We start from the raw sequence: 8104 nt of genomic DNA on the forward strand, positions 1-8104 counted from the left end.
CAGAGCAATGAAGCACAGAAATGGCACCTACTCGTTCTGCCTGGCCAGCCCTTGCTCAGCTGCGTATCCTTCACATAGACACAAGATCTACTTCACCACAGAGATATAAATGGAACCAGAGAATGACAGGACAATTTGGGTTAGAAGGGACTTTTATGATCATCTAGTTCCAACCCCCTGCCCATTGGCAGACACCTTTCACTCAGCCAGGTTATTCAAAGCCCCATCCAGCCTGGCCTTGAACAGTTTCAGGAAGAGGGCATCCACAACCTCCCTGGGCAACCTGCTCCATCCTGCAGCACTGAGCCACTGCGCTGGGTGCCACAGCTGCGGCATCTCATCTGGGCATGCGTTATAGGCACATCCAGGCTTTCCCAATGCACTCTGTCCTCATGGCCATAGCACACAGTAGCTCCCACCAAGCTACTGTATAATGTAATTCCAGGTATTAACAGGTAATAACTCCTCAAAACCCAGTGATGCAACTAGAAGATCAGATCCGAATAAGCTCTTGCCTGGAAACCCGTGAGCCTCTGGGACAAAAGATCCCAGGAGTTGTTGTTGTCAAAGAAGACGGGTGGCAGAAACTCAAGAGCTATCTCCAAATCAGGGCTACCACAGCACAGCAATCAAAGTGGTCCCTCACTTGCAGGACAGCACTGCCCTGGAGGGCTCGTGGAGGGGAGGGGCAGATCAGTGTGCAGCACACGAGGAAGAATGGGCATATGGGTCTGCCAGTTTGAGACAAATTTTACTATCCTCTGATAGAAGGCAGGTTACAACCATCCCTCCCCCACCAGGTTCAGGAAAAAAAAATTTTCCTCGGAGGAAAGTGAAAGAGATAAAAAAAAGTTTATTTAACAAACACACAGGAAAAGAATAATAATGCTGAATAATAAAATCTCTCACTGTGGAGAGAAACCTGGGAAGATTTCAGCGTCCTTCTGTAGGTGTGGTCTCTCTCCTCCTCCTCACAGCTGGGTCGTGGTGGGCCCACCTCCGGGGCCTTGGTGGAAAATTCTCCCGGTGTGTTCTGATGTTGTTGAAACAGTCCAGAAGAGAAGAAGGGAAAAGCCGAAGTCCCAGGAAAACAAAGTTCAACTCTCTGTCTCCTTCCAGAGAAAAGGAGCTGAAAGCTGGCTGGAAAGCAAGAAGGGTGCTTCCTCTGCTCTTGCTGCTGCAGAGCAGGACGCAGAGGAGTGTGTGTCTGTGTCCTTGAACAACTGCTTTGAAAAGTTCACTCGGTTTTTTTCTCTCCCCCCTCTCAGGCTCAGTTTAAAAAGGCACAGAAAGGCACAGGATTGATATCTGGGCATAGAGCAGCAATAGGAGATACACATCATAAAGTTACCCCAAGAAAATAGGAAAAACACACTAAGAAGAAGAAAAGCAGATGAGAGTGAAGAAATCAAGACCAATTAACTTGCTTAAAGAAGAAACAAAACATGCAAAGCACCCCTACAGAAAGAAAAAGAGTAATTACTATCCCAATAGTAGCTATAAACCAAAGCAGTTGCTGAAGTTAGCATAGGGATCTTACTCAGTTGCAGAGGAAGGAAGTGATCCACCAAGCACTTCTGTGAGCAAGGTGTGCTCTGCATTGCCAGAAGCACTGTCTGACAAAATGTCTCTTTATATATATATAATGTGAAGAAATAAGGTTTTCCATGAATTACTGTCCAGCTAGAGGACCTTCCCCTCTGTCATGGCCAGAGAAGGGCATTTCTTTCCTATTGGCAATTATGCCCTTCCTAAACACATTTTTACCTGAAACAGAGCTAAAATACAGCATTTAGACAGTTGATTTCAAATATAATGATCCCAAGTTGAACTGTACCATTTCTGTTCTTTTTGAAGCTCTCCTGTGCTCATTTTCTTTACTGGGAAGTGCATCTTTTTAGCCAGCCTTTGCATAGTAAAAACCAGCAGTCCTATTAGTAGAGGAGCATTCTCAAATACAAATCTAGATTTCTACTGTTGATGAGAAAAGACAGCCTGCTGGAGAAGGCGGCAATTCCCACAGTGGGACCATTCTGACCATGGGCTAGGGGCTGGGTACCTGGGCTCAATCTTCACTCAAACACTGCTTGAACGGGAGCAAGTCAGATCCCTTCCCAATGCCTCATTCTCCTCATTCATAAAATAAACGTATATGAGTGACATATATTTGAGATTTAAGAGTAAAAAGAGAGTTAAAGAGATATTGTTGCTGTTGTTATAATTTATTATTATTCACACTTTTACATCACCTTTCTCACCTACAATGTGTTAGGCATTGCCTTACATGAAACCTGGAACTGCATCTACCAAATTTGGTTGTTTGCCATCCAAGCTGTGCTTTAGGCAAGGAAAGGTACCTTTGTATCTTACTGAAGCCTCAAACACATGTAACAAGTGCCAACAGTTCTTCCAGCTATCCCTCTTGTTCTCAATGCATGCCTTATCTTAAGAAGGTACTGTTTCACATTGTATTTTCCAAATCCAGGGAATTCAGTGCAAGTTCATGTCTATCTTCATTGTTTAATCAAAACACTGTTGATCTCATTACTAATTCACCCAAGCAGAATAAATGTGATTCAAAGGAATTTGATGTGGAAGAATCTACTCTGTTATTTAGCCCAAGTCCAGAAGAGCCTGTTAAAGAGAGAGACCTTAAACATTTTTAGCTCCAGAATAAACAAAAGGCAAAAAGATGCAAGGGATGGTGATGGATTATTGTGTTTCTGCATTCCAGGTGTCAGAATAAAATGTACTCCTTGTCTGAACTTTGGAATACACTTGTAGAATGGACTCAAAGATAAAATACCCAAAATGCCACTGCTGGGTGATCACTTATCCTCATAAATAAGAAGTAAGTGCTACCATAAACTTCAATGCCTCCTGTGAGATCATTTCATTCTGGTAAAGAAATGGGGAATATACTCAAAGATCTAAATTTACCAGCAGGTAAATCACTGCCCTTTTGGCAAATTAAAATAAACTGGCAGTGATATGTGTCACATAGTCCATATGGTCGCCTTGGAGGTATGTCCAGCAAAATGAGACTTCAGCTCCTGGGAACTTCAAGTGAATTATTAGCTTTGCTCCATGTCTGTGAAGAGCCAGACATACCATCGTTTATAGACTGTGAAAAACAAGAACAGAAGATAAGCTGTTCTAACATTGCCCTCTATCAGAAATTTGAAGTAAAGACAAAATTTAAATGATTTATGAATTTTGTATGTAGCAGATGTTATTGTCATAGTTAGCAAAAGAAACATATAACATCATATGAACCATAAACACATACATAATTTTATTTATGTGATGACAGGATTCAGTGGAAGTCCTGCATGAATCAGCTGTACAGCTCAGTGCTCATGTACCTTCTGGGCCTCTTGCTCTCCCACCAGCTCGCTCCTTCAAGCGCTGGCACACTTACAGCTACTGAGTAGATTAGGTTAAAGAACTGATTCAACTGAAAAATAACAGAGGGGATGGAAAAAGGTTGTTTTCCAGCCACATGAGTCCACTATGTGGTTGCAGATTGCTCATACTGGGCAAAAGGGGATGTAATGTGGGGCAGGACTGGCAGGCAAGGACACAAAAGGGAGATGATGACATTATAAGCTACCTTTGCAATCTGATGTCAAGTAGTTGATTATCAAAATACACCCTAAAACCTTTTCTAATATAATGTTGTGATGAGGAAAATATTTGGCCAGGATTATAACCAAAGGATTTAAATGAGAAGAAACTCAGAATTTATGAGAATACAGTGAATTACTCAAATTGGTTTTTAAAAAATAATTTTAGAGGAAAACTGTCTAGGATAGTTATACAGTAGTGAGGCAGGGATTTTGCTTTTCTTGTCAAAACTACTGTGGTGGTAGTCTATATTATGTCTTCTTTAGTCAGCAACTTCTGTGTTCCAAGGTGCCATCTACAAAGGCACAAGGGACATCCTGCTAGGCTGAATGAGTGCTTCTAGAGCTGGGTGCCAAGTTATAACAGTTGGTACTTTATTGTCACTCATCTCTTCCTAATCTGTCATAAAATGTAAGTTGCCAATCTATTATTGCTATTACTGATGTGATTATATATGGTTTCCATTTTTCAGAATATACAGCCATGTAACTCATTTAAATACTACTATATGGTAATGAAATTACCTAGATGGAATTTTAATTCAGCATAGGTTCACAGTGGTGTTCAGGCATTCAACTCCAGTGAACTGACATCTGGCATCACTGGTGTCCTGAGATCTTATTCATGGCTTCTCCCACAGCTCCTAAAGCATCCAACCATTCTGCTGACAGACCCCTCTGGACTTTGAGATTTCTTCCACTGAACAGATCTGTAACTGTGCACTGCTTTGCTGTGAACCCTCTAAAGTTCTGCTGCCTAAGCCAAGCCAGCTGAGCTCTGCTGTAGACACAGGTGTGCTGGACAAGGAGGGTACTGCCTGACTGTGCATTAATTGAGAATGGGACTAACATGAGATTTGGATGCAGCAGGGTGTGGATGGAAGTCCTGTGCAGCCACGGGGCTGAACATGTCCCCGGGTGTTGCACACTGTACAGGGCTACAGCCTTCCCAGCCCCTTCTGATCAATGCAAGCCTAGAGTTAAGAGTCCCACAAGAAGCCCCAATCAGCTTGTCTCTGCACAAGAACTCTAAATGAGGGGCTCTGAAACACAGATCCACGACAATACTGAGCTTTCCAGTGCCCCCTTCCATGAATCAGGTGCTCTCCCAAATAACAGTAGAGCACTTGAGAACTCTGTCCTGTTTGGAACAAGAAGGTAGTGGTCTATGCTGTACATGTGGCGTGTGCAAGTGGGATCACAAATGCTGTGACTTCTCTCAGCTTGATTTGGAACAAGGCTTTGGACCTGGATTTCAACTCTGTCAGAATACAGCCTGCCCTAAAGCTTTTCAGGCATGATAGTTTAAATCTTTCTGCACCTGTCCTGAACATGCTGCCCATATTTTATAGAAGAATTAAATGCTCATATGCATAAATACATATAAATGCAGACTTCAATGTCAGTTGTGGTAATTTAGGAATTTAAAAAACTTTGTAAAATTCAGATTTATTATCTGCCTCAAGTCCTTGAGCTGAAGCTGAAAGTCAGGGATGAAGTTTTAAAACAGAGAAGCAGCTAGGGAAGAGATATTCTGTCTCCAGGACAAAGCTTAGCTGAAGAAAAAAAAATTTGCTATGGTTTGCAAACATCTTTTTTCAAAGACTTACATTTCAATCTTAGGGCTTGTGTCTCCCAGGCAACATCTGGAAAGATTAAAGTGCAATGTGCTTTGATAGGTATTTTTTATTAAAATGCTTTCAAAAAGCACCTTCAGGAAAAATAAAGATAAATAACAAAGTAATATAATTTTTTTTCTCCGCTTTCTTTAAATAATTTTGGGATAACAATAGTATTTTTTCTCTCATTCTCCTATCAGCCAAACTGATGGAAGCTGCAGGATGGGGTCTTACACTGCAGTTTACCCATGTTACACAGAATATTATGATCTTACCTAATTGTATTTATTTTTCAGATATTTGCATACTGAAACATGATACTGGGACATAAGTGCAGCAATATTATTCTTCCCTATTGTTTGATCTACAGATATTTTTCAGCTTTAAAATTGTAACTTTTAATTTTTGGGGCTTTAGTCCTGCAAATGGTATAGAATCCTTATTTTACCACCTTTATTACCAGAATAAAAAAAATCTTACTGACATATTAAAACTGTGAGTAAAATTATGATCATGTTAAAACAGATGATAATATTCCCATTGTCTTCAGCAAGACAGTTTGTCAGCTTTTCTTGGTATAATATCAGAAAAGCATGTCTTCAGAGGATGCCAAAAAGCAAGGGAAATTTGTACCATCTCTGATGATTTCTGTTGTATATGTCATCCACATATCAAAGAAGAACACATAGCTCTGCAAAAATCACTAGAGAAAATTTGGCTACAAATAAAATAAATAAATATAGAATTCGTGACTAATCAGAATTCAAATAAAGTCTGTATTTCCCCCCAAAACGACCAGAGATGTGAAGATTCATCACATTAGAATGAAAAGTTAAAATCCTGTCACCATGTTCATTTTGGAACCATCCACTGCTATGAGGGAACGTGGAATGCTGGTCCCGGCTCACAGCTGAGAGGGCTTCTGCTGGACTGAGTCCTTGGACGGCTTCTGGCAGCAGCCTGCATTGGCCTTTTTGGCGGAGGCTCCTGCACAGCCAGCATGAATTCCCTCACTGGGGACTCCCCATTGCTGCCTGGTGCAGCACACATGCCTGGGGTCATGTAAATCCTGTGGGACCCTCCTAACCCTGGGTAGGGTTACTTTCATCACCAGGATTTTCAAACAGCAGCAGCTGCTTCCATAACCTATCTCATGTATTCTAGTTTTCACTCTCCAGATCTAAAAGAGCAACCACTTCATGCAGGTGGTAAAAGATCATTTCTAAGGGCAACCCTGCCACGTCACTTCTTGCTAACTCCTAGGTAAGCTTTCTCAGTCCTAAGTAGTTTTACCTCAATACCTGTGTGCAGCCCAGTGCACACTCAAGTCGAACTGTGTTTAGCCTGTGTATAATAAGAGTATTCAACAATAAGGAATCATTCAGATATTCAAAGTTGAATACAGGCCTATACAGAGATCTGACCCAAAGTAATTTTTGACAAATATTTTTATTATAGAATGAGACTTCTATGCAGTGATTTAAACAGATAATTATTTTTCAAAAATTACAACAGAAAATAATTGAGGTCATAAAGACACATCACAGTTCCTTCCTCCCTGAATGAAATTTCAACAAATAGATTTCTCAAGACATATAAAAAAGAAGTATGTACTATTTTTTTCCAGGCTTCAGAGTCTTCATAAAAATACCCCTGTCAGGCCAGATGGAGCAATGGTACAGGGAAGTATTATTATAAAAATATTAGTGAACATATCTGTTTAATCTACCATATATCCACTCCTATTGTAGCAGCTGTGGTTTTAAATGCTACTAATTACTGATTTCTCCCTAACAGCATTTATAATGATTGCACATCTGGCTTTGGTTTCTCACCAATAGCTCACTTAAAGACTGTGTTGCAGCTCACTCTTACTGTGCATTTATTCCAAGGGTGCTAATATCCTGGTTGTTTGATTTTTGCTAATATTTTCCTTTTTTTGTTGTTGTTGGTTTTTCTGTTGTTGTTTTCTAGTGAAGAGTGATAGATTGCCTACAGGCTTGCTCTGTACCTCATTGATATCAGTTAACCGAATGGCAAACATAATTCTAAAACCAACCACAATAGGCAGTGGGCTTTGAGTAGCAGATCATAGGTTCTTATTGTCAGAATCTCCTCCTGCAGTTTTACAAGCACGTTGTCATTTTGCAGGTTAGAAATGCTTGCTCTTCGTCTCTTAAGTACTGCTTTTAGGGTATCATTTACTAACCACTCTATTTATAGAGGTTGATGCCAAGTTTCCGTCTGATAGCCTGGAGCTATGGATCACTCAAAAAAATCTTATCTTGTTCCAAAAATAACACAGATAATGTCTTGCATTTGCTGGTTAGTGTTTGCATATGGCATATATTGCCACATTTTGAGGAAATGGCTTGCAATAATAACGAGAAAATGTACCTATTGTGAAATTTTGTAAGATTTTTCATTGAAAATACTTAATAATTTATCCATTAAGAAATTATTCTTGCTACAATTGTTAATTTGGGATTTAAAAATAAGTTTGCCCACATTTAAGGTAGGCAAGTTTCTGTTTTACCATGTTAGTTTCGGGTAAGTCTTTTTATACTGATATGAGAAAAGCCTCCCTAAGAAAATTGTACCAGTAGGAGCATGTAAGAGCACTATAAATGGCTGTGGGCAGCTTGGCTATGGGAACATTTTCAGCAGCCTCTAGTGGTTGAAGGACAACTTAAATGGCTGAAGGAAGACTGATCTGTCACATCAGGGCTTGTTTAACAACATTCACACTTTGAACTTGACCAAGCAGAGTTTGGAGCTTCTGGACCTATGAATACTTAAAGGGGGTAAGAGCACTGGACTAGAGGCTTGAAGTTGCTCCCAGAGACATAAAGCCCCATT

The sequence above is a fragment of the Corvus kubaryi genome, unplaced genomic scaffold (genome assembly GCF_017639235.1).
Source record: "Corvus kubaryi isolate FWS band 111438036 unplaced genomic scaffold, C.kubaryi_AGA036_p1.0 37385, whole genome shotgun sequence".
NCBI classification, from domain to species: domain Eukaryota; kingdom Metazoa; phylum Chordata; class Aves; order Passeriformes; family Corvidae; genus Corvus; species Corvus kubaryi.